The sequence below is a fragment of the Topomyia yanbarensis genome, chromosome 2, assembly GCF_030247195.1.
Source record: "Topomyia yanbarensis strain Yona2022 chromosome 2, ASM3024719v1, whole genome shotgun sequence".
NCBI classification, from domain to species: Eukaryota; Metazoa; Arthropoda; class Insecta; order Diptera; family Culicidae; genus Topomyia; species Topomyia yanbarensis.
The window spans coordinates 434,701,010-434,728,943 of NC_080671.1; the positions used below are offsets into that span (position 1 = coordinate 434,701,010).

General features: G+C 40.0%; 1 protein-coding gene across 2 annotated transcripts in view; it reads left to right on the forward strand.

Moving 5' to 3' along the window:
• Nucleotides 1–284: 284 nt before the first annotated feature.
• Nucleotides 285–27,934, forward strand: part of LOC131685517 (RNA-binding protein asd-2) — a 348,290-nt gene continuing 320,640 nt past the window's right edge. For both annotated transcript variants that reach the window (XM_058969302.1, XM_058969304.1), the window contains exon 1: nucleotides 285–1,120. The gene's annotated coding sequence lies outside the window, so the exon portion shown is untranslated. The remainder of the gene's footprint in view (nucleotides 1,121–27,934) is intronic.

A 27,934-nucleotide genomic window follows, 5' to 3' on the forward strand; every position in this document is an offset into this window, starting at 1 on the left:
CCACCCACCCAGTCACCCACCAGATTTCCCGGCGTGAACCACGCGTCAAATCAAAACAACACAACTACAACCAAACGAACCTCGCACGTTTTTGCTCAGCTGTGGTGGTGCAGTATATTCACCACTTTTCTCTGTGCGAGAGAATTCAACGTGAAGGAGCCCGAATCTCCCACAGCATCCCAGACGGGTCTCCCACGCAGTTCAACAGATCCTTTCGCAATCACAACAGCATCCCGGTGGCTGGCTGGCAAATCCGTTCCGTCAGTTCTTCTTGGTCCTTTGAGCGTTTCGGATGCACTTTTCGAGGTCCCGATAGTTGTCTAGCAAAGTAGTTTCAGAAGAAGTTAGCCTTTTCTCAGTTAGTACAACTAAATCCCAGTGCGGAGGTGTGGGTGTGTGTGTTTTGGCCACAGGCTTGAGGGGAAGCAGAAGGGTTGCCTCTGTTGCTGTTTTTTGCGGGAAAAGTGTAACACCAGCGTTTTATTTTTTTCCCTGCCCGTTTGCCGTGTCGTCGTTCGTCTTCCTGGAAAGACGGGGAGGTACCATTTACTCCAGCTGTTTTGTGTGGAAATTTCCCGGGCAAAAGCGTACAGGGAAAAGGAAATTGATTTATACACTGCTGAGGAAGGAGCCCCTCGTCCTCTGCCCGGCGGGGTAGTTTGTTCGGTCGCCCAAGCGGAAGTGAAGAGAAAAAGATCTAGCGATCTGTGTGTAAAGTGGCAATTTTTTCGCCGAATTCCGACCGTTTGTCGGACGGAGTGTGGAAACTAGGCCAAAAGTGGTTGTGAGTTCGTTTGTCTGTGTGGGGTTGTTTTTGTAGAGTGTGCTTTTACGTGCGAAAAGCGGTTAAATTCCGCCAGGTCGGTTGTCTACGGTTCAGCGCCAAGGGAAAAGATAACACGGAAGCAACAACTGGAGTAACTGACGGTGGTGGTGTAAAGTGGTGTGCCCTCTCTCTCTCCCGCGCATTTGACGTGACTCTAGTCGGCGTCGTCGAGGGGCGCTGCTGCATTCGCTGTGCAGGACTGTGACATAGGTTCCGGGTCGGAGGAAGCTCTTCGTGAAGGAATTAATTTCGTCGACACGGAAGCCATCGACGGGCAGTGACAGTAGTTTGGAGGTAAGACAAATTTAAATTAGGTTCTTTTAAAAGTTTTTGCTGAAAATTTATTAAATTGGATTAGGGCTTCCAAGCAGAGTGCAGTTAAATCAATGGATTCAAGTTTTACTTTTTAAGAGTCCTGCACATTTAGAGAGATTTGTCGCATATGTATTCTAATTTATGGATTTGCAGTGGGTTAAAATTGGATTTTGGTGAAAGCTTTCTGATTTTGTACTTTATTGGTTTTCTTATAGAAGAAAGGTATGGAAATATTTTCCAAGGCCCGGAAGGTCGAGAGAGGCCCGTAGCAGGGGTTTTATTTATTTGGGGCTTTAGATGCCTAAATGAATAAATTCTGATGATTTGGGACATTAACTGTAAAATGAAAAAAGTTTTGAAAGGTTTTTAGTGAACTTTTGGGGTTTTTTGGCATCACTGTTTGCTATATTACGGTCGTCAGTAGAGCTGATAGTTTTTTTTTTGATTTTTTAGTGTTTTACACTCGCGATCATTTTTATTCTCGTTTTATCTGTATATCGTTTTATTCGGTAGTACGTGTGCATTGAAATTTCGTGACTTCAAGCACGATTATATCTGCCGTTGTGATTCGTGAAAGTGATTGTTTTTGGTTGAGATTTTTGTTTTCACTTGTCATTATCACTGCACAGACGTTACGCTCAATTTTTTCGCCAAAAGCGACATCTGCTGGTGGGTAGTTGAGTTGTCACACGTTGCGTGCAAGTTTGCTTCCATTGACGCACGTTACGTCTCCTGCGCATATTGCATACCCGCTAGGCGTTATTTCTACATCAAAGCATGGCTTGTAACAACTGCTCGAAAGTGGTTAATGATTCTGATCGAATCACATGTCGTGGATACTGCGGAAATTCGTTCCACATGATATGCGTCAAGATGGATTATGATGTTCGTGACGTCCTGGGAACCCACCCACGGAATTTATTCTGGATGTGTAATGGCTGTGCTGATTTATTCTCGAATGATAATTTCCGTAGAATGGCTTCGCGTTGTTGCGATATAGTGCCTGACGACAATTCTCTGAAATCTATAAAGAACGACATAGCTGATTTGAAAGATGTCGTCAAAGCACTCTCGGTTAAAGTTGACTCTAAACCGCTATCCCCAATTATAACGCCTTGGAATCGAATTGCTGAATATAATCCAGTTTCAAACACGCCTAAGCGCAAACGCGAAGATGATTCGCCCAAAACAAAAATTCCTAATATTCGTGGATCCAAAGCTGCGTTTGAAACAATAAAAACAATTTCACCACCTGAGGAGCTGTTATGGGTTTACTTGTCAGCATTCGATCCCAGCACGACGGATGACGAAGTTTCTACCCTTGTGAAAGATTGTCTGGGGGAGAATCTGCAACCGAGAATAGTTCGTCTAGTTCCTAAGGACAAGGATCTCTCATCTTTGAGCTTCATTACTTTCAAAGTTGGCGTTAGCAAATCATACAGGGATAAGGCTCTGTCCAAAGATTCTTGGCCGGAGAACATCTACTTCCGTGAATTTGTGACCAATTCAAAAATCCAACGACCTATCATCAGGATTGCGGCGGAGAAGAATCCATCTGGTGGTGGACAGTAGCGCCAAGCTGTTCCGGATAAACTCATCTGTCCAACTTCTTGTATCCCGGCGAGCGATTCAGGTCTACCTGGCGAATCGGCGACTTCTTCTGTGTCAGGTAAAGCCCAGAATGGTATATGTCCTTCCGAAGCAATACAAGATGCTGCACCCCCTCAATGTAAATTTCACTTACAGTCTGCTGATGAACACAACTCTACCGCCGCTGTGAATCTTCAATGTCAAAAACAAAATTTTGATCCCATCGTAACGAGCACGTCTCTTCATAGCACATTCGGTTCTACAACGATCACAGAAGGACTAAGCACTCTATGCTAGGCTGGTATTACTCATCGCACCCTGGGACGCACTGCAGTTAGCACTATGGAAGCCCTTGATCCCCCTGCCACAGTCGAGCCATTGCAGCCAGCGTTCACCAGTCGTCACGGTCCTGTGTGCAGGAGTGGTGAAGGGGTCTTCCAAATCGATACCAACGACAATCAATCGCGGCATTCAAACCTACAAATATATTACCAGAATGCCGGTGGTATGAATTCAGTAATCGAAGATTATTTGGTAGCAAGTTCGGATGAATGCTTCGACATAATCGCCCTCACAGAGACGTGGCTTAGCGATACCACTCTGTCAGTGCAAGCATTTGGTGCCAACTACGATGTTTTCCGAACTGATCGCAGCTCACGTAACAGTCTCAAGGCTACCGGCGGCGGGGTACTTGTGGCTATCCATCGTCGATTGAAAGCGCAACTGATTGACGATACTTTGGGGGTCTGTGTCGAGCAGGTGTGGGTGCGAATCAAACTGGCTGGCTACGCACTTTTTCTTTGCGTGGTTTATCTTCCGCCGGACCGCACTCGCGATTCGACATTGATTCATTCACATACTGAGTCACTGGAACGGATTTCCGCTCAAGCAAGCCCGGTTGATGAGATCCTGATTGTTGGCGATTTCAATTTCTCCGGATTAAAATGGCGCTCTGCTTCTGACGGATTTATGTTCGCTGATCCCGAACTGTCATCTTTTCATGATGGTATCACTAGTTTGCTTGACTGCTACAGTATAAATCTGCTGCACCAAACGAATAATGTGGTGAACGAGAACAACAGAATCCTTGATCTCTGTTTTTCGAGCAAATCTGACTACGCGCCAAAAGTTACCGCAGCACCGTTCCCCCTGGTAAAGACTGTTAGACATCACCCTCCCCTGCATATATTGCTTGAAGCGATTCGAGTGAAGCATGACTGCAATGCTTCTGACACCGTCAGCTATAATTTTAGAAAAGCCGACTATAATAGGATTATTGACTTCCTGTCGAATATCCACTGGACTGAAATTCTCGACAATGATGATGTCAACGTTGCAGTGCAGACCTTCTCCAATGTTATGAGCTATGCTATCGATCGCTATGTACCCAAAAGAAGTGGCCTTCAATCTAAGCACCCAGCGTGGCACACTGCCGAGCTGAGACGGTTAAAAGCGACTAAAAGAACCGCTCTGAAGAAGTACTCCAAGTTTGGGGGCTACGTGCTGCGACAACACTACGTTCATGTTAACCAAGTCTATAAAAAGACATCGAAGCGTTGCCATGCCGATTACTTGCGAAACGTGCAACGTAAGTTGAAGTCCGAACCTAAAACATTCTGGAAGCATGTAAACGAGCAAAGAAAGGAATCCGGGTTGCCTTCAACGATGAGCTATGGAGGACGTATGAGCTCTAGTTTACAGGAGATCTGCCAACTATTCTCTGAAAAGTTCGCGAGTGTTTTCTCCAACGAGAAACTGACACCGACCCAGGCTTCACGCGCGGCTCTCAATGTACCTCAATCATACCAGTCTTTGAACTCTATCAATATCGACAATAATATGGTACAACTGGCGATTAGCAAAATGAAGGCTTCAACCTCGGCAGGCCCAGATGGTATACCAACTATTATTCTAAAAAAATGCTCTGCCGGTCTAATTGAACCTCTTTGTCATCTGTTTCAATTGTCGCTAACAACCGGAGTATTTCCCGAACTCTGGAAATCCTCCTTCATGTTTCCAGTTCACAAAAAAGGTGATAAAAAGGTAGTTGACAACTACCGTGGTATTACAACGCTAAGCGCAGTTCCTAAGCTGTTTGAAATGGCTGTGTTGGAACCCATCTCCAGCCACTGCAAACAGTATATCTCCGAGACTCAGCATGGATTTATGCCGAAACGTTCAACATCTACGAATCTTCTGTCGTTCACAACATATGTTACAGATGCTATGTCGGACGGACTTCAAACTGACGTTATCTACACGGACCTTTCAGCTGCTTTTGACAAGATAAATCACGCTATTGCAGTGGCAAAATTGGATAGACTCGGCTTTGGTACTAATATTCTCCGTTGGATGCAATCGTATCTCAGTGATCGTCGTCTAGCAGTCAAGATAGGTGATTGTGTATCCGAAGAGTTCTGTGCTTCATCTGGTATTCCGCAAGGCAGCCATCTCGGTCCATTGATTTTTCTTCTGTATTTCAACGACGTTAACTTTTGTTTAGAAGGACCACGGTTGTCTTTCGCCGACGACCTCAAGTTATACCATAGAATCCGGAATACTCATGATGCAGCTTTCCTTCAACGCCAACTGGAAACCTTTGCGGAATGGTGCGAGATCAACCGAATGACCCTAAACCCCAAGAAATGTACGGTCATTACGTTCTCGAGGAAAAAAACGCCAATTCGATTCGATTACTGTCTAGCTGAATCCACAATTGACAGAGCGAATTGCGTCAAAGATCTCGGAGTTTTTCTCGATGAACAACTGACGTTTAAACAGCATATCAGCTATATTGTCGCAAAGGCATCACGCTGTTTGGGGTTCATAATGAGAATATCTAAGCACTTTTCAGATATTTACTGCTTGAAATCTCTCTACTGCTCACTCGTTCGATCAACTCTGGAATATTGTTCAGTTGTGTGGAACCCTCATTATCTCAACGGCGTCCATCGAATTGAGGCAGTACAGCGCAGATTTGTTCGGTTTGCCCTTCGTCGATTGCCTTGGAGCAACCCTCACCAGCTGCCAAGTTATGAAAGCCGGGGTTTGCTTATTGGACTCGATACATTGCAAGTGCGACGGGATCTATTCCGTGCTATGACGATTTCGGATATTTTGCAAGATCGAATTGACTGCCCCGAGCTTCTCAGTGCGATAAACATGAACGTTCGCCCTCGCGCCCTTCGCAATAATTTATTCCTCCGATTACCTCTTCGCCGGACTAACTATGGAGTGAACGGTGCCATCATTGGTTTGCAGCGGACTTTCAACAGAGTTTCATCCGAGTTCGATCTTCACATTCCACGTAGCAGATTACAATTTGACTTTTTAAATAGATTAAGAAATTATCATTAGGACCACACTGTGTCTGTTGATATTAATTATAAAATAAAAAATAAATTAACTAACAGAAGTATTATAATGTCATTATTGCGCTGGGCAGTCAGCTGCCGAAAATTCATGACAGATTTATCGTTTGTTGAATTAATTCGGAAATTATCTGTTGGTAAAATATGCAACTTTAACTTCGGACAACCGACTGTCGGGAGTGTTGCGTATGTTTAATCGAATCAAACGGCATGTATACGATTTAATTATTCATTGTTCATTTGTTTCGGCGAAACACGACATTCCAAGAACAACGCAGTATAATGAAAATCGATAAGAGTTACTGTTTCGATATATTTGTCGGAATAGATATACCGGTGTTTCGTAATACAAGTATTATTTATCGTGTGTAAACTTTGATATTATTGAAATAACAATTATATATTGGTTTCTTTCTCCACGAACGATTGAATATGATGCCGACACTTATTTTATCATCATTCGAGCGTTGTTATGCTAACGTGGGTTCAATCCTTAACCCGGCATGTAGGGTTAAGAATTTTTTAACCCTGATCTAGCAAGCGATTTGCGGATGTGGTGAATCAACTCACCTCTTTTTTACCTTTAATTGGCGTCCTGTCACTATTCATAGTTTGATTCCATGATATTGTAAATTTGAAAACGAAACTTGTGTGTACTTACACACCATGTGCTTGGTCAAAATATAAGAAACCCGAGCAAGCTTTTGATTGGCTTATTCCATTAAATTCCTGGAGTATACCGTAACAATATGAATTTTTCTGCAAAGCATATATAACAACTCGTCGCTGTTGTGCTATCTTATGACAAACGCCATTTTGGGGTAAACTGAGTTAGATATGCCACATTACTTGTTTGAAAAATCTCTACAAAGTGGCGTTTTCAGAATTTCGAAATTCTACTTGGTTACTTAGATATAGCTAGAAACATGATGAGAAATTGCGGGTTTTTTGCTTCAAATCACTATATCTAGGGATTGGCTCAAGTTATATTGAAGTTTTAGACGGTTTTATGTGTGACAATGTCTGAGGAACACAATGGCATAAACATTTTCGAAAAAAAATTATGCGAGTTGTGAGAAAAACACAGTTTTAGTTTTGAACTGGAAATAAAAGATATTTGGCAACACTGTAATCAAGAATAACAATTTTTTCTAGATTCTCTGATTCATTTCCTTTAAAATGCATTTCACCGAATGTTTATAGACCATATGAACCCAAAGATATGAATAAAAGTTAAAAAGTGATGATTTTTTTCTATGGAAAATTTTCCATGCACGATTATGACACGTCATACAAATTTTGTCATCAATACACGCCTATGACACGTGTGAGTGCGATTTTTGTTTACATTCATAGTAAAAACTCGCAACATAGTCAACCGATCTTCGTAATATTTGAGAGATTAATGCAGAATAGATAGAAGCATCAATTGTCTTCTTTGGATTGTTTATACCATTTATAAGTTTCAAGATATTCAATCTCAAACTTTAAAAATCGTTTTTCTCGAAATGTGCTAAATGGCGCTTGTCATAAGATAGCACAACAGCGATTACTCTCGCTTTAAATTAAAAAAAAAAATAATTTCTGAACAAAATAATTTTCTAGGTTTTCCACGACTATAGAGCAACAAACAAAATCTTAAGTTTGGAATTTATGGACTTTTGCACAGTGCAAAATATATATTTTAATGATTTAATTTACTAAATATAATGACTAGATTTCAAAATATTTCTTATTTGTGATATTTTTAAAGAATTTATTTTAATTGTTATTTTTTGTGACCAGAAATTTTCTAAAATGCTGCCCTTTCTGTTTCTACAGGTCTTAAGGATCCATCAATGTTCAAGCTATACCCAAACTCTCGATCACCTTGGTGTCAAGAGACGGTGTAACGGAATGGTTGATCCTGCAATTAACGAGAAAAACCCATAAATTCGATTGATGGTTTTCGCTACAATTAGCACATTTGAAATTTTTTGTGTTTTTTCACCGGACAAGTATCTTTTGTGTGCTATTTATTACCACAGATCTTACATTTGGAATCTAAATGACATTTTTTGTGCGCCTTGGTATCTACGACACTGGGTCAAATTTTGAATTCTGCCCCCATGTCGTCTATAACGTTCCCACTTTACTCGTGCGTGGAACATTAAACATTCTTTTCCTAATACTTTCAAATTATTAACCTCATTACGGTTAAAATGAATTGAATAAAGCTCCTGGATAATTCTAGAGCGCACTGGCGTGTTATCGCCGCTAGCCTTTCTCTTCATAAGAATAACTTGTGAAAGAGAAAAGCCAAGTAAATTCGTTGGATAGCTCATCCAAACTTTCAAGACAGCCTTGAACAGTGTATCTTTCTTTAAATCATATGAATAAAATTTATATAACTTCTGCGTAAGATACTGGAGTAGTTGTTTGTGGCCAATCAAGTCTTCTGTTGTAACTCGACTCTTCGGTCAATCTGAAAAGTGACTTTCACGTCCGGAAGGAACGTCGACGAATGCTCAGTTCGAAAGGCTTTGAAGTCGGAGAACGGCGAAGGCTTTTTCCTCTCCTTGGCATTATGCACAATGCTAGGAAATTTACAAATTTCGTCAGCTTCACATTCGGATAAAACATCGAATGAGTTGCTGCAATCAATCGAATTAGCGGGTGGAGAATCCACCCTTTTTCGTTTATTTTTAATATTGATATAATATTAATATTAATATTTAATATATCAAGACTCCATCGATTAACTTTTCTTTTGATTTTTGAAGTAAATATATGTATGTTTGACTTTAAACATTATAAGAAAATTGGCATGACATTTTCGGTGTCGCAATAATTTCGTGTTCGCCCTTTATATACTTACATATTCTTAGTTAATTGTTACTAATATAAGTTGGGTATTTTCGGAATGGGGCTGACGAGTGCTTGACGGAAATAGAACCCATGTTGTTCGTTATCAAGAATAATGCTCAAACGGCAATCGTCATAATGAACTTGGAAAAGTTTCCAATTGTCCATTTTCAGCATCTACTTGTCAAGCCCCGTCCTAAAAATACCCTTACTGTTAGAGTTATCGAGAATATTGCTCAACCGGAAGTCGCCATCTTGGATTTCAAAACGGTTCCAAATGTCCATTTTCAGCATCTACTTGTCAAGCCCGTTCCAAAAATACTCATGTTGTCAGGGTTATCGAGAATATTGCTCAACCAACGAATATTAATAAGAATGTGAAGCAAACTTTTTTTACGAACTAAATCCCAAATAACGAACACTTTTTTACGAACTAATTCAATTTACGAACCCCCGGTTTGGTTCGTAAATGGAGGTTTCAGTGTACATTAAGCTGTCGATGTTCGCAAACAAATATCTTATATGGCAGGCTATCTGGTCTTGTGGCTTGAAGAGCGACATTTACATCGCAATCAGGACCAGCAATCAAGAAATTTTTGAACAGGACTGCCAAAAAAACGTCTGTTGCCTATCCTCAATTGTTTCGTTCTGCTTTGGTCGAATTCGATATCTTGCGATTATGGGAAAAAAGACCGTCCAGTGATATGCCCTGAACAACGTCCTAACACCGCCCCAAGAAGGCTTGAAAGTTCATGGCAAACTGGCGTTCTCCGGCGAGGGGAGATGATCAAGGAGGCTATGCAAAACTTGATGGAAGGAGTCAAATGAAAGGCCCGATAATACGCATTCGCTAGAAAGTAAGCTGGAGTGAATATTTTTTTCTTTATTCTGTATGAATTGCACTGGTAAAAGAAACATGATATGATTTTTTAATAACAAGTATGAACGATTTACACACATTTTTGAATGGCCAATTTTTAAACATAACGTAAAATCGAAAGGTAAATAAATTCCTGCACTTAGTTTTTTAGCATTCGAAAGCAGCTCATCGTTTGCCTTCAACTAAACAGAATCAAAATGTTCCCAAAAGTGATCAAAGTGCCATGAATTCTGGAACAATAATGTTTTTACGCTACGAAAACAGAACCATAAACCAAAATCATGTGTTTTGTAATTATGTTCAATATCCCTTCAGTAACGCCCGCATAACGCTTTTATTAGTGGAAACATTTGTTTTTGTTTTGTGAAATTCAGTTACGGATTCCGCCATGCCATTATTAAATCGATTTTGCGTACGTGAACTAGTTCACAACTTTATGAACATTAGTCATAAAACCAAAGGGTGAATCATAATGCTATTCATTGATTTAGGATCATTGGTTTACAAAATCAAAACACTCTGGATATTTTCTCGTGAACTATTTCACGAAACTCGGAATTTCATTCATCCATTCAATCCTCGTGAGCTAATTCATGATTCTTAATATATTAGTCATGATCCAATACCCGTGCTCGTGAAATAGTTATCTTTATTTTCTTTATTTATAATTGATATCAGCAGACACAGTGTGGTCCTAATGATAATTTCTTAATCTATTTAAAAAGTGAAATTGTAATCTGCTACGTGGAATGTGAAGATCGAACTCGGATGACACTCTGTTGAAGGTCCGCTGCAAACCAATGATGGCACCGTTTACTCCATAGTTAATACGGCGAAGAGGTAATCGGAGGAATAAATTATTGCGAAGGGCGCGAGGGCGAACGTTCATATTAATTGCACTGAGAAGCTCTGGGCAGTCAATTCGATCTTGCAAAATATCCGAAATCGTCATAGCACGGAATAGATCCCGCCGCACTTGCAATGTATCGAGTCCAATAAGCAAACCCCGGCTTTCGTAACTTGGCAGCTGGTGATAGTTGCTCCAAGGCAATCAACGAAGGGCAAACCGAACAAATCTGCGCTGTACTGTCTCAATTCGATGGACACCGTTAAGATAATGAGGATTCCACACAACCGAACAATATTCCAGAGTTAATCGAACGAGTGAGCAGTAGAGAGATTTCAAGCAGTAAATATCTGAAAAGTGCTTAGATATTCACATTATGAACCCCAAACAACGTGATGCCTTTGCGACAATATAGCTGATATGCTGTTTAAACGTCAGTTGTTCATCGAGAAAAACTCCGAGATCTTTGACGCAATTCGCTCTGTCAATTGTGGATTCAGCTAGACAGTAATTGAATCGAATTGGCGTTTTTTTCCTCGAGAACGTAATGACCGTACATTTCTTGGGGTTTAGGGTCATTCGGTGGAACTCGCACCATTCCGCAAAGGTTACCAGTTGGCGTTGAAGGAAAGCTGCATCATCAGTATTCCGGATTCTATAGTATAACTTGAGGTCGTCGGCGAAAGACAACCGTGGTCCTTCTAAACAAAAGTTAACGCCGTTGAAATACAGAAGAAAAATCAATGGACCGAGATGGCTGCCTTGCGGAATACCAGATGAAGCACAGAACTCTTCGGATACACAATCACCTATCTTGACTGCTAGACGACGATCACTGAGATACGATTGCATCCAACGGAGAATATTAGTACCAAAGTAAAGTCTATCCAGTTTTGCCACTGCAATAGCGTGATTTATCTTGTCAAAAGCAGCTGAAAGGTCCGTGTAGATAACGTCAGTTTGAAGTCCGTCCGACATAGCATCTGTAACATATGTTGTGAACGACAGAAGATTCGTAGATGTTGAACGTTTCGGCATAAATCCATGCTGAGTCTCGGAGATATACTGTTTGCAGTGGCTGGAGATGGGTTCCAACACAGCCATTTCAAACAGCTTAGGAACTGCGCTTAGCGTTGTAATACCACGGTAGTTGTCAACTACCTTTTTATCACCTTTTTTGTGAACTGGAAACATGAAGGAGGATTTCCAGAGTTCGGGAAATACTCCGGTTGTTAGCGACAATTGAAACAGATGACAAAGAGGTTCAATTAGACCGGCAGAGCATTTTTTTAGAATAATAGTTGGTATACCATCTGGGCCTGCCGAGGTTGAAGCCTTCATTTTGCTAATCGCCAGTTGTACCATATTATTGTCGATATTGATAGAGTTCAAAGACTGGTATGATTGAGGTACATTAAGAGCCGCGCGTGAAACCTGGGTCGGTGTCAGTTTCTCGTTGGAGAAAACACTCGCGAACTTTTCAGAGAATAGTTGGCAAATCTCCTGTAATCTAGAGCTCATACGTCCTCCATAGCTCATCGTTGAAGGCAACCCGGATTCCTTTCTTTGCTCGTTTACATGCTTCCAGAATGTTTTAGGTTCGGACTTCAACTTACGTTGCACGTTTCGCAAGTAATCGGAATGGCAACGCTTCGATGTTTTTTTATAGACTTGGTTTACATGAACGTAGTGTTGTCGCAGCATGTAGCCTCCAAACTTGGAGTACTTCTTCAGAGCGGCTCTTTTAGTCGCTTTTAACCGTCTCAGCTCGGCAGTGTGCCACGCTGGGTGCTTAGATTGAAGGCCACTTCTTTTGGGTACATAGCGATCGATAGCATAGCTCATAACATTGGAGAAGGTCTGCACTGCAACGTTGACATCATCATTGTTGAGAATTTCAGTCCATTGGATATTCGACAGGAAGTCAATAATCCTATTATAGTCGGCTTTTCTAAAATTATAGCTGACGGTGTCAGAAGCATTGCAGTCATGCTTCACTCGAATCGCTTCAAGCAATATATGCAGGGAAGGGTGGTGTCTAACAGTCTTTACCAGGGGGAACGGTGCTGCGGTAACTTTTGGCGCGTAGTCAGATTTGCTCGAAAAACAGAGATCGAGGATTCACATTATTCGTTTGGCGCAGCAGATTTATACTGTAGCAGTCAAGCAAACTGGTGATACCAGCATGAAAAGATGACAGTTCGGGATCAGCGAACATAAATCCGTCAGAAGCAGAGCGCCATTTTAATCCGGAGAAATAGAAATCACCAACAATCATGATCTCATCAACCGGGCTTGCTTGAGCGGAAATCCGTTCCAGTGACTCAGTATGTGAATGAATCAATGTCGAATCGCGAGTGCGGTCCGGCGGAAGATAAACCACGCAAAGAAAAAGTGCGTAGCCAGCCAGTTTGATTCGCACCCACACCTGCTCGACACAGACCCCCAAAGTATCGTCAATCAGTTGCGCTTTCAATCGACGATGGATAGCCACAAGTACCCCGCCGCCGGTAGCCTTGAGACTGTTGCGTGAGCTGCGATCAGTTCGGAAAACATCGTAGTTGGCACCAAATGCTTGCACTGACAGAGTGCTATCGCTAAGCCACGTCTCTGTGAGGGCGATTATGTCGAAGCATTCATCCGAACTTGCTACCAAATAATCTTCGATTACTGAATTCATACCACCGGCATTCTGGTAATATATTTGTAGGTTTGAATGCCGCGATTGATTGCCGTTGGTATCGATTTGGAAGACCCCTTCACCACTCCTGCACACAGGACCGGGACGACTGGTGAACGCTGGCTGCAATGGCTCGACTGTGGCAGGGAGATCAAGGGCTTCCATAGTGCTAACTGCAGTGCGTCCCAGGGTGCGATGAGTAATACCAGCCTAGCATAGAGTGCTTAGTCCTTCTGTGATCGTTGTAGAACCGAATGTGCTATGAAGAGACGTGCTCGTTACGATGGGATCAAAATTTTGTTTTTGACATTGAAGATTCACAGCGGCGGTAGAGTTGTGTTCATCAGCAGACTGTAAGTGAAATTTACATTGAGGACGTGCAGCATCTTGTATTGCTTCGGAAGGACATATACCTTTCTTGGCTTTACCTGACACAGAAGAAGTCGCCGATTCGCCAGGTAGACCTAGATCGCTCGCCGGGGTACAAGAAGTTGGACAGATGAGTTTATCCGGAACAGCTTGGCGCTACTGTCCACCACCAGATGGATTCTTCTCCGCCGCAATCCTGATGATAGGTCGTTGGATTTTTGAATTGGTCACAAATTCACGGAAGTAGATGTTCTCCGGCCAAGAATCTTTGGACAGAGCCTTATCCCTGTATGATTTGCTAACGCCAACTTTGAAAGTAATGAAGCTCAAAGATGAGAGATCCTTGTCCTTAGGAACTAGACGAACTATTCTCGGTTGCAGATTCTCCCCCAGACAATCTTTCACAAGGGTAGAAACTTCATCATCCGTCGTGCTGGGATCGAATGCTGACAAGTAAACCCATAACAGCTCCTCAGGTGGTGAAATTGTTTTTATTGTTTCAAACGCAGCTTTGGATCCACGAATATTAGGAATTTTTGTTTTGAGCGAATCATCTTCGCGTTTGCGCTTAGGCGTGTTTGAAACTGGATTATATTCAGCAATTCGTTTCCAAGGCGTTATAGTTGGGGATAGCGGTTTTGAGTCAACTTTAACCGAGACAGCTTTGACGACATCTTTCAAATCAGCTATGTCATTCTTTATAGATTTCGAGCACTGTAACAAATGCACTGTTTTGAGCGACTTAGTGGAATGTTATATTAAACACTTTTACCGTTGGGGAGGAGTGTGTATCTTCGTCGCGAGCGGTTGACTCTTGTAGAGCTCCCTTCGAGTCGGTTAATTTTCATTATTTTCGGCGCAGTTTACTGCCTCCCGGTTATAGAAAGTGTCAATAAGGGTGCATTTTAACGATTATAGAAAGTTAAGTGGCTTATAAAAGCATTTTCGGCATATTTTTGAGTGACGCGAGTGGTGACAGTTTGTGAAAATCGAATTCCGGCAAATGAAAAAAATATCTTTTCCTCGCATTACGGACCGTCGATTCCCGATGCAAGGACAATAAAAGTGTACAGAAAACATCTAGAAACACAGTGCACATTGTAAAAATAGTGAAAAATGGTTTTTCAGAGAAAAAAATTCGATCCGAAAAGGGGAAAAATATGGCAATAAGAAAAATTGACATTCAAATAATTGGCGTTTCACCAGCGACTAGCGACTACCAGGTGTCGCCCCAAAATTCTTCGCCCGAAAAATAGGTGGCAAACCAGCCAGTCGGTGCTCAGCTAATTTCGTCCGCGTCCCTTGTCACCTATGTTTCATTGGGTGTTTCATAGGCGGTGCTATCTTTGGAAATGAGCCGCCTTGGATATTCAACTGTTTTTTTTTACTTTCTTATTTTATTGCGTATGAGGAGAGGTTTTGATTCTTTAATATTCGGGAACACGTATCTGCCGGTCGGCAAACTTTTCATTGGACTGAGCAAACTAATTTCTATGTTTCTTTAGGGTTTGTTTTACCAACGGGAGAACTGATCCAAAGAGCATTCAATGTGCTTAGGGAAAACACATGGTCTTATTTGAGTAGAATGATGACTTCAATCATGTATAAAGTTTGAGAATTGACAATTCGCGAGAGGAATCGGGGACCGATAAACAATTACCTTCAGTTATGTCAGCACGAAGTGTTTTGCTGTCATGTTCATTCAGCTTTCAATTCTATCTCATGCCTCCACGCGAGTCTAAGTTTATTAATGACATTTGGTCCTTAGACCGGCGACGACTGGGTGCTATCAGGCTTCTGCCAATAGTAGCAGAATGAGAGGGTGCGAACAGATCTAGCGGAGAAAACAATACCGTAAAAATGAATAGTTGTTGGGAAATCAGCTCCAATAAGACTTTAATTTGACTAGTATCGATGATCGCGGGTCAATACGTACTGAAAATTCGCCGCGTCTGTTTTAATGAATCTAATTTCAAGTTCCGTTATTGGTGGCAAGCCCGTGCATCAGGTTAACGATCCTCTGTATTTCCCTTTAATGTTCGATATAATCGTTCGTATACGTGTATTTCGCAAACAATCCGATATTAGAAATAGGAAATACTTTCGTTGATTCATAACATCTCGAGCTATCATAATTCTTTGTGTATATAACGTGTTATCACTCGGTAGTTTGCAACCCAAAAAATATATTGTGGAGAAGGTATAGCGAAATTAGTCTAAATAATCTCGCAATAAATAGTGATCCGGCCTATTATGCAGATAACATTAGCTTTTCTAGGCAATACTCCCACCAGCTGTGTGGAGTTGAAATTGCTTTTGTTTAGAAAACATAGGATACTCTCGGTAGCCGGCTACCCAGTGTTTAAAAAGAACCAAAAACTAAACAAGATCTTCTTTTTCGAGCGATCGTGTTCTCGAAAACTTACTAAACTACTACCTAATAAACTATGTACAGGTCGCATCGCTTGCATGGAGCGAATCCTAGAACACCAACTTCGCGACACCTATGGAAGAGTCTGATGAACCTCTGGCAGCCGGCTGCCCAGAGCAATTAGTACATGATAACTCTACTGGCACACTTACTAACAACTCTCCCATTCCCGTTATACATGTGGAGATGCAGAGGATTCCTCGGTCTCTAGTAGCAACATGTATCGGACTAACATTCCTTCCTTTCCCAGAAGATCTGCATTCGGACGTGGCCGGCGTCGGTATTGATCAGCATGCAGGGATCAGAATAGATTGTACAATGTGGCTCATCATGTTATTCCCAAGCATGTTGTTCCAATGAACATTTTGCAACCAAATTTGGTTCTGGTCAATAACGGAGTAGCAACTACGGGCGATCTCTTATGCTTATGCTGTTCTATTAAACACTTTTACCGTTGTCTTCCGTTTTAATTCCACTATGATGAATCATAGTGGAATTAAAACGGAAGACAACGGTAAAAGTGTTTAATAAAGATTTCAGAGAATTGTTGTCAGGTACTATGTCGCAACAACGCAAAACCATTCTACGGAAATTATCATTTGAAAATAAGTCAGCACAGCCGTTGCACAGCCAGAATAGATTCCGTGGGTGGGTTCCTAGGACGTCACGAACATCATAATCCATCTTGACGCATATCATGTGGAACGAATTTCCGCAGTATCCACGACATGTGATTCGATCAGAATCATTAACCACTTTCGAGCAGTTGTTACAAGCCATGCTTTGATGTAGAAATAACGCCTAGCGGGTATGCAACATGCGCAGGAAAACGCTAACGAGTAACGTGCGTCAATGGAAGCGAACTTGCACGCAACGTGCGACAACTCAGTTACCCACCAGCAGATGTCGCTTTTGGCGAAAAAATTGAGCGTAACGTACTGTGCAGTGATAATGTCAAGTGAAAACAAAAATCACAAACAAAAACTATCACTTTCACGAATCAACACTAGCATATATAATCGTGCTTGAAGTCACGAAATTTCAATGCACACGTACTACCGAATAACACGACAAACAGATAAAACAAGAATAAAAAGAATCGCGAGTGTAAAACACTAAAAATGTTAAAAAAAACTATCAGCTTTACTGACGACCGGAATATAGCAAACAGTGATAGTTCACAAAATCATGAAATATTGTTCATGGATTCGTGAACTAGTTTATGATTCCTAGCACACGATTTACGATCTGTTTTGTTTGCTTGTAATATTTAGAATATACTCCTAATCGTTTTCAAATTCATGCAATATGGTAATGAAATTTTCACGTGAACTCTCACAGAATCTGTAATATTATTCGTGGAATCATTTTTGGTCCATGCACCTTTTCATGAAATGTCCAGCTGCTAGTGACCACTAATAGGTACGAGTTGTAAATATAAGAAAACTATTACGACCTCAAACATCGTTACACTACCCTGCGAGTCAAATTCGAAAGAAGGCTCTAGAATAAAATATAACGATAACGATCTTGAATACATGAACATAAATCACGCAACTCGTGACAAAAATGTAAAAAATCGTAACTAAGAACCTGAAATCAAAAACGTATATATAATATCAATCTCTACTTCTGACCAAAATATCAGGGAAACATAAATAGAAATTATGAAAATCATGACAAAGTTCCTGAAATCATGAACATAAATCACATTACTCATTATTAAAATAGCAAAAATCCTGCGATCATGAACATGGATCCCGCCAGTCTGACCGAAAAATCCGATGGTAAACTCATGAATGAAATAGCTCGCTAACGTGATGAGAAATCACAAAAATCGCGCGTAAGCTCCTGAAATCATGAACATAGTTTAACCATTGGCGGCATATTCCCAAATTATGATCAAGAATCATAACAAAAACTGAACGTTTTCAGGGAACAACAACAATAACCCAACCAAACATTTTAATGTAACGCCATGTATATATTCGGGGCGTTTTTTGGACACACAAATTGTTTTATGAATACCAATTTTATTATTCACAATTTCAGGAACTTGGTCATGATTTCCGTAAATCGTTTTATTCACAAAGTCGTGATCTTTTCTTCATGAATTTATGAATGGATTTTTTCCGTGTAACCATCCCTGCTTCAACTGGTGTGGAAAAACGAAGCGCGACTTATTTTCGAGATCGATTTTTCGTGAATGTCTTTCGCCATCCCACCGAACATGGCGGAGAAATTTTTTTTTAATCATCTGGAAATTTAATTCAAAACCCGTTAAACCAGCCAAGATGACCATGGCACCAGCACGAACCCTTTTAGCGACAGTATCGTTCACAATACCTATGGAACAAGTTACGAAATAGAGGCAAAAGCACCACTCGTGTTCCATCATTCATTTCAGCATAACCTCAACCCACTGCTGAAAAGAAGATACACCACCGAAACTCAGCTCCGACGAAATATCGAAATTCTGTTCATCATGCGGTGCCATTAGAGCTAAAAGCAGATCACAACTTGATTGTAATTGGGCAAAAGTTTCCAAAAGTTGGTAGAACAGCACGGTTCAGAACAATAATCAGTGTCAGCGTTGGCAGTGACTCAAGTAACATTCGAACCAACACAACGGATGAACGAAAGGGCAGTTTTTCAACCATTACAACCACACCTCCCAGTCCCTTCCCTTCCTCAGACCTGAAAAAAGAAGAAATAAGATTTTCGTGATTGGCGATGGACCGAGAAAAAGACGACCGTCATCTAGTGAGAGAACGAACCGATAGACGGCGGTGGATGGACGGACACCGTTTGACGTGATTTACGACGGTTCATCAATAATTTTCAGAGCACGAGCCATGGATCAGCATTTCATACCGAAGAATTTCTAATGCCGCCAAAGGGCGAAGTTTTTCATCCCGGCAGAGCTGCTCTTTCCGGGAAAGTTTTCGAATGTCATAAAGATGATGAAACTGATTGGAGGGGTCTTTTGTCGATCGTAAAAAACTGTAACTCGAAACTCGAGTAGGTGAGGGGCGGTGCTGGAATCGTGTTTTATGTTGAATAATTTAATATTAGGTATTGGAAGCAAATTCTTTGCCGACCAAAAGTTTTAGGATCACTTCAAAATAGCATCACTGTTTAACAAATTAGCTATAATTATGCGTCATTCTATAACACAAAACACAACATTTAGACCAGCGGTTGGCTGAATTTGACGAGGTAACGCCTGTTTCACGTTCTAATTTCTTTTAATCGTTAATGGTTGGGTAATTCTGTGAAGCGAAGCTTCAATTGCGACAATTTCTCTCCGTCGCTCGGCAATTGATTGCTGCTCTGTCGATGACAGTCTAATTTATTTCAATTTAATCAATTAGCTTACTTATCAGCCCAGTCCAAACAGGTTGTTTATTAAACGGATTAATGTTTAGCATGTCAACGTGTGTCCAGCACTGCGTGGGTTGGATCTGTATGTTTCAATTGATTCAAGCGATGTTCACAGTAATTCACTTTTCGACAAAAAACAACTAAAGTACGTTAGTATTTGTATTTGTATTATTATTTAGAGACTTAATGTCTTCAGTAAAGTTATTGAGAATGTTGTTAGAAAGAACTTTATTGAAGACACGAGAGCCATATATTCACACACTTATCCGAGAGATCAATGGCAAAATACAAGACATCCGGATCGCCCACCACGAACCAATTCCATCGCATTTGTATTCCCGGTAAAGGTCAAATTCAAACATTTTCTCAATACCCACTTCTTCAGCTTACGATTCCACACGATTAAACCGAGCAGATTAAATGCCACCAACTACACCACGCGATCTCGGTATCATTGCAAAGTAGCCACCCACGTTCTCTTCTCTTCTGGGTGTTGATTATTTAGCACACAAGTTAAATAAACACAAACACACATACACACACCAGATGCCACCACCATCCACCAATCCCACAGTGCGACGAAAGAAGGATCCTCGTGCTAAGCAAACAACGATGGATTCTCAAACCCTCGTACGCGTTTGGGTTGGATGATGGGGGATTATAGCTTGCACCTGAGCCGGGGATGAGGGTCGGTTTTGCTTTTTGTTTGTTTTCCTTCTACAAACTGAAACTGAATACAAAGTTTGAAACAGTGGGTGGGGGAGGAAGGTGCAACTGGTAAGAAAAACAAGCGTTCCGTTTTGTGTTGTTTGGCTGAAACTCGCCCCCTGGCTTAATTCGGTCCCTAACTTTTTTTCTTTGTCCGTCATTGTTACTTTTTACCTTTTGTTAGGAAAAAAATTCCTAGCAGCTGTGTTGATGTACGCCAAGAAACATTGGTTTGTAAAGAATTAGTTGCTAATCGTGATAAAAGTTACAATTTAAATTCGATGGAGACGCATGGTAAACGGTGGCTTATTTTCACATCACTAAGCACCAGTCGTTGCCACCTTCGATTTCCTTCCCAGTTTGAAACAAGACAACCCATTATCTCAGATCCTTGAAACCGTCGAAGCATAAAATTGTTCACACGAACAACCTTCAAGCTATTTACAGTCGAAACCAATCGTATTTCATGAAACCAAACTGTCTTTATCACGCTCCATCAAATCAATAATTCATAGGAAACAGTTCCATGGCTGGGTGTGGAGGGACGTGACGTGGGCAGAACAAATGGGGACCTCGAAATGAACAAACAACCGAGATTGCAGCTGTCGTTCGGCTAAAAGTCAAAAGCAAAACTGTTCTTATCCGATACAGCCATCCGACTGGAGACTGGATCGAAAGAGAAATGAAAAGCAGTGGGATTTGGAGTGAATTCGATCGGAACCGTCTCGTGTTTCTGCTGTATTTCCTTTCCCTACCCAGACGAAATTAGTGTTTCAGTCGTTTAACATGATGAATTCTGACGGGTTTCAGTATTAGACTGACACGCATTTCTCGTTGGAATGGAACGGTTTAGTCCGGATTTATCTGGTGATAAATGATATAATTCGCGGCTTATCCAGTCATTCTATAGAGGAATGATTATGAAGCGGGGATAGTTTGGAACACGGAATCTCTATTGCAGTAAGAGGCAAACATTACATACACGCCGTAGGTGCCGGTATGGCGTATCGTGAGGGTCGATTGCTGTGCTAGAGATTTTTCTAACTCAATCACCCTAAGGTTAAAGGTTGCTGTGATATTTGGTGTGTGATGTGATGATGGCGACATACAGCCGATAAATTATCTAGTTTTATTTTTGCCTTTCTAAGGTACCCAACATTGAGCTAATGCCAATTAAGCTAATTAAATATTATACGAAACTCCTCCTGGATCTGCCGCTGCTTTCAACTATTTCAACGACGACACATAGCATCTCAAGTTCGTGGTCGTCGATCCATTGCATGTATGTGCAAATCGTACTGAATATGTAATATACATTTCCATCATTATATTTAACATAACCAGTACACCGGCAATAAAATTGACCTTTTTTCGGAACACCACTCAATCGAATGGTAATTGGCTTCAGAAGGTCTGTTGTAAATACAAACTTATTCGGACGCTTCTGGTTTACTCACAAGAATTTTTAAGTTTGTGTGTAAAAATACATGAAATATCGACAATAGGTGGTGGTCAGCTATTTTCGTCCGCGTCCCTTATCACCTATTTCATAAGGTGATTTATCAACCGTGCCGTCTTTGAGAATGATCCTTGGTTAAGCAACTATTTTTTCCGATCCTATTTTATTGCAAATAAATAAGTAGTTTTCATTTCGTTTTATTCTGAATTGCACATATTTTGTCGCATGTAATTTTAAATATTCTTTGCTTTGATGACATTGTAAGGGAACACGTATGCGCCGGTTGATGCTAATTGAGCTGACATTTCTTTGGACTGATCAAACTAATTTCTTTGTTTGTTTAGTGTTTATTTGACCAACTAGGATACTAATCCACTGGGAATATCATGTGCGTGGGGAATACGCATTGTCTGAGTGAAGTGATGACTGTTGAATCATGTATGAGGGTTGAGTATTGACAGAGCACGAGAAGAATCAGGAACCAGTTACTAGTTCTAGTAATTAGTGTAAAAATTAGCGTCTTCGGTTGTATATTCGACATACAAAACTAGTCGTTTCAGGTATTTCGGTACTGCTTGTTTTATGCCGTTTAAAATACGTTTTAGTTAGCTTAAAAACGCGCCGTAATAACAAAACAATCGGCCTCTTATTCAATTGTTCGCGGAGAATGAAACCAATACATAATTGTCGTTTTATTTGCTTTAAAATACCAACGTTAGTACACGATAAATCATACTTATATTACGAAATATTCAATTATATAAGTATTATAATATCTATTTCGACAAATGTTTCGAGACCTAAAGGTAATCGCTTTTCATGATATTGTATTGTTTTTGGAATGTCGTGTTTTGCCGGAATAACGAAACAAGGAATAATAAAATCCTTCACATACCGTTTGATACAATTAAACATAAGAAACACTCCCGACTGTCGGCAATCGGGAGCTGAAGCTGCTTTTTTTACAAACCGAGCATTTCAAAATTAATTCAACAAACGATAATTCTATCATAAATTCTCGGCAGCCGGCTGCCCAGAGCAATGAACACATTACAATACTTCTGAGAGTTGCATAGATCGTATCACTTATCAAGGTGAATACAGATTTGTGTAACTCTTAACCCCACCCTACTAACAAAAACTCCTCCCCGTGGCAAACGTGGATATGCAGAGGTATACACTAGGGCATCGCAAAATTTTTTTTTTTTAAATTCTCAAAGGCCCTCCATCTCATATTGTGACAAATGTCAAAGTAAGATCATGCCAAATTTCACATCATTTGGGCAATTTTAGACCCCCACCCACTTCGCTTGAAATTTTTTGAACTTGGTAGTATGGGAAAATATGGAGGAAAAATACATTAAATGCTATAACTTTTGAAGTAGCAATCAGAAAATTACAATTTATACCTCTTCTGAAAGGAAATAATCTTAGTATTTGAATGAAGTTATTTTTGTTCCTAGGAAAGTACGGGAAAGTGGGATACTGGGTCATTTTGGCCCCAAAATTCCATATTTTTAATGATTTTTCTGCTATGTGATGCAAATCATACATATTTTGTAGTTTTTCTAATGTGAAAACCAATTTCAAAAAAATTCAAGCGAAGTGGGCGGGGGTCCAAAATTGTCCAAATGATGTGAAATTTGGCATCTGAGCTTACTTTGACATTTGTCACAATATGAGAGGGGGGGGCCTTTGAGAATTCAAAAAAAATTTTTTTTTTTTGCAATGCCCTAGTATACATGGTCTCTATAACAACGTTTGTTACACTAACATTCCTTTTCTTCCCCGATGATTTTAAGGATGTATTCGGCGCCGTTATTGGCATTTCGAATTAAAGAACTCTCGAAACGTGCACATTGAGGATGGATAGCTTCTCCCAGGCTCCATTCGTTGATTCTCTGTGCAATTTCGCTTGTTCTTTGGTCGCTGTTCACGGAGTAGCAACTACGAATTGTGCAGTCACCATGCGCATGCTCATGCTCATATGAGAACACACCTTTAAAACAAAAAAAAAAGGTTTTTAGTGTTTCAGATTCTCCTCATCAGTAACTAGCACCATATTGGTGCCAATTAGATGATAAGTTTGACATTACTCGGAACATGCCAATTGCTTAGTTCATGCGAGATGTATAACTTTTTGGATTTGGGATTGAGCGTCTAACTAATGCTAATTGTGGTGCTAGTTTAGATTTATCATCTATTTGGCTCCAAGATGGTGCTAGTTACTGATGAGAATCCGAAACGCTATAAACTAATTTAAAGTGCCCTCCTGATTCTGATATTACAGTAAGTAATAAATGCTTTCTGCTTTGTATAAACAATAAAATTCACATACTATTCAAGGTAGTCTCTGAAGCTTACAATAAAAAGTTTAATTTAAAAAAGCTGGTTTGAGGAAATTTCTTGAATATCCTTTTATATTCCAATAAATTGCATTTGTGTAACCTCCAACATTATCAACAACTTTGCCGTAAGCACCACACCCCTTACTATTTTTGAAGAAATACTTCTCCATAATTACTTCTAGGAGATTTAATTACCAACATTATTGTATCAAAAGAAGCACTTTTTGTGTTGAAAAGCTTCTTTGAGGTTGTTAAACCTTCAAAGTTGATGGTTTCGAAATTATATGATCTTGACCGTTAGAAAAGTTTTTGAACATGTATTCAACTTTGAAAGTGCATTTTGTATTTTGTTACCGTTTACGGGATCGCGGCTGCTCTCAGCCCCCGAGGATGGTCGTTGCAGTTCCTGAAGGGAACCCGCTTAAGCCCCAACGCCTGGTATGGACGTTCCGGGGTGGGCACGGAAGGCGTCTTTTGGTCCTCGGGTCCCAGGGTCGTATTTAGTTGTGGGACGGTTTTCGGATTAATGAAAAATTAACGATGAAACGTCTACTTGTTCAATAATGAAAAAAATAATTATAATCGGTCAACAAAGTATTGAAATATGGCCTTTTGAAGTAAACATTCCGACTTTTATCCATTTTTTTAGTTTTCACATTATATTTAACGTTTGGTAGACAACCCTATTTTCATATTTTTTCAGTGTACCATATAAATAACACCTTTTGTACATTATATTTATGTAATTAAATGGTACGGTTTTCCTTTAAAAACCGCGACACGTATAAATGATCTAAATAGTCAATGGACAAACATGGATTCACGCTTGAAGCCTGCTAGAAAACCCATCTATGACCGCATACCACATCCAAACCGTTATAAATTTCGATTCCGTCAATGAAATATTTTCAAACTTGCAGGAGATATACTTGATTACTATATCTTTCGCATGCCATGTACTAAATAAGTAGACAAAAAAAATTTTGCTTGTAGAGATAGGACCAAACCTGTGGGTGTGCTGGTAACCTTATGAAACGTGTCATAAAACTTCAAATTGCAATTTCTCTCGAATCCCTCGATGGATCATTTTGAAATTCACTGAGAAGATGCTTGGATACTGTATCTTTCGAATGCCGTATGACAAATTTATGGTCATTTTTTTGTTAATAACGGTTTTAGGAACACCGTGACCCAATTTTGAAGAAAAACTAAAGAAAAGCACCAAAAATTGCACCTCCTACTTCCAATGGCTGTGCCTCTCTTGCAATCTCCATATTGTACAAATTAACTCCCCAAACTTCTCTATTTTGATCTCCAGAAAATAAAAAATCTGAAAAAATCTAATACAGTTTAGGAGCACTCAACAGGTATAAATTTGAAATTTTACGCAAAATCGGCATTTTTTTAAAAAAAAACTCAAGTATCTCCACTAGTAGCGAGTTCTAATACCTTAACTTTCATTTGAGAGATGATCCCGATGGCTTTTTTAAAACGCCATTTTGGGACACCCTTATGTGGAACCCGAACCATTGTGGAGCATTCCTTAGTGAACTGTCCAAAGTTCGGAAACCTCTGGCAGCACCATATACTACCGCTCTCCATTATAGAGACCCCGTTGGAGAAGAAGTGTTACTGATCTTTTTCAAGGACGCGGGACAACAAAACATTAAAAACATTTCAATGCGATGTAAATTAGGGTAATTTCGGGAGAGATGCCGCGTCAGGAGAGATGCCGCAATCTCTATATCTCGTATATGGGGTCACTTTTATACGGTAATATGATATTGTGAGTTTGTCTTTCGAAGAATTATAACTCTAGAGATGTAAAATAATCCTTTTTAATTACTCACAAAAAAATTATTAATGATTTTGTGCGTTCAGTTGCATCACGGAGTGTCGAAAATTTTTCAGCACCACATAAAAATTTCGTTTTTTTAAATTGTTCGATTTTTTTTTGGTAAATTATGTATCGGTTGAATATGGAACCTTTTAGAAGGCATTCTGATCATGAGCACGATCATTCATAATTTTAGAGGAAACTGTCGTCGTGCGGCATCTCTCCCCTATAATTGGGAGAGATGCCGCATCAAAATTGCGGGTGAGATGCCGCACTCAATGGAAGAGGATGCATAGCTAAAATGTATTTTTTTCACCTCGGAATGTCATTAAATGATCATTTGCGTCAGGTATAGGTTCTTAATAAGGTATATCCACAAACTAACGGACCTAACACAGTGACACAGTGAGTCTCTTTATCTATATATTTAAATGGGCGACATGTATCTAAGTATTAGTTACTTCGGTTTATTCTTTAAAGTTTCAGGCACTAATTTTCGTTTACGCATTGATTTGTAGTGATGTCAATATTGAGATAAAAGCGAAAATATTAACGAATTTATGCTTTTTTCAAAATAAATCTTTCAAGAACAAACCTGTTGTATAAATTCATTGGGAGAAACAGCCAAACAGTGCTTTTAAGGAACTGCTACCAACACATAGATATGTATATCGCTCGTACAAGCATATTGATAAATAGTGCCCTGAATTAAGTTACTCCAACTTAACCGTTACACAAGGTTGAGAAAGAAATATATTTTTAAAGTATTGAATAAAAAAATGTTTCTGGAAATGGCAGTACCCCCTTAAGAAAAGTGAAGGTGCTAGCCGATTTATAGGTGTAATCAAACTTCATGAAACTCAGCTGAAGACACTTAATCACAAAAACATCAATTAGAGTCAAAAAATACTTTTGTCCGCCATTTTTCAGTTTGTGACCACGGTGCGGCGTCTCACCCGCAATGACCTTTTTTTTGTGAAATGTTCATGGAAATTTGATGATTTTTTTTCATTACGAAAACCATTTCACACTATTTTAGAAACTCGTCGCAATTGATAAAAATGATTTCATCAATTATTGAATGGTTTACTTTGATGCAGGATCGATTTTTAGTAATATGCCGCATCTCTCCCCAAATTACCTTACTGAAATTTTAAAGGCGATTGATCCAGTAGGTTAAATAAATAATTTTAATTTGCGACGCCAAACCGCTCTCGCTATAAAAGATTCACCGAACAAGCGTTGCTCTACTTCAAGTTAATGTCAAAGAGAGCGAAGCCGATGAAACAGTCAATCCATCTGAGGTATCTCACTGAGAAATTCACGAGGAGTGAGTGAGCCCAACTACTATCCACTTCATCGCTAGGGAGGTTCGAACAAATGCGCCAAGCTCACCTTCCGAGTTAATTGCAGACGACCGTTGCCGGAACAGCCAACGATAATCTCGGTAGAATTGGACCGTTGCTACCCCGACTGATTTGACAAAACCTTTCGCCTAGCAGCCGCAGTAAAGAGCTCTGAAGAAATTTGAAGTCGGTGAATTTAAATATTCCGAAATTCTGGTAGTCGCGCCTAGACCGTCCAATCAAGAAAAGTCTACCCGGCAGGTAAGATTACAATTAGAATAGTAGAAAAGCAATTACTTCACGGTGTCTTTTTTAACAACTTTATGCAATAAAATTCAGCATCTCTGAAACTTCAGGATATGAAAGAATGGGCTTCCCCCTTTCATTTGAAACCAAAATAAGCTGTCAAGGGGTCTAGAGCAACTTTTTTTTTAAGTTTTTTTTTTTGTGAAAAGATAGATAGGACTAGTTCATATTTCTGTCCCTAGATGGTGCTTTCGACATTCGAACAACACTAAAATTAAGAATCTGATAGATATTTTAATTGTCTACAACTTTGTTAACAACTAAAAACCGATTTGAAATTATCTGGTAAAGTTGTTTAATATTTTAACGTCTAGTCTTAAGTAAAGTCTAAGTTTAAGTTAGTTTCACAGTAACCCTAGTGTTCACACGCACTTTTTTCATTTGACAAATACC